This window comes from Penaeus monodon, chromosome 22 (genome assembly GCF_015228065.2).
Source record: "Penaeus monodon isolate SGIC_2016 chromosome 22, NSTDA_Pmon_1, whole genome shotgun sequence".
Classification (NCBI taxonomy): Eukaryota; Metazoa; Arthropoda; class Malacostraca; order Decapoda; family Penaeidae; genus Penaeus; species Penaeus monodon.
In genome coordinates, this window is record NC_051407.1 from 8,331,915 (window position 1) to 8,332,211 (window position 297).

Below are 297 nucleotides of genomic sequence, written 5' to 3' on the forward strand. Positions count from 1 at the left end.
TTACATTTTGCGGGGTCCAATGTGTGGGAAAACTCCACCTAAATCTAGAAATGACCAAAATTTCTTGTCAGTTATTATAAACATAAGCAATAAACAATATAGTTATTCCTAGTGTTGACAAACCATTCCATTTTATAAAATCTTTGACTCAAGACTTAAATAAAAGAAGCTGACTGTCGGAAATGCATACCTGGTGGCTTTGCAGTCGTAATATTCATTAGGAAAGTTACCATCGCCGCCAGTACGAAGAAAAGTGCTAAAGGGAATCAAGATCAATTTGCAGAATTAACCATGGAA

At 35.4% G+C, this 297-nt stretch overlaps 1 long non-coding RNA gene across 1 annotated transcript in view; it reads right to left on the reverse strand.

The window, feature by feature from the left end:
* The window catches only part of LOC119586907, a 27,260-nt gene continuing 26,963 nt past the window's right edge, over window positions 1-297 (reverse strand). The window contains exons 4-5 of the long non-coding RNA XR_005229976.1: window positions 191-256; window positions 1-44 (exon numbers count right to left, since the gene is read on the reverse strand). This is a non-coding gene — a long non-coding RNA (uncharacterized LOC119586907). The remainder of the gene's footprint in view (window positions 45-190; window positions 257-297) is intronic.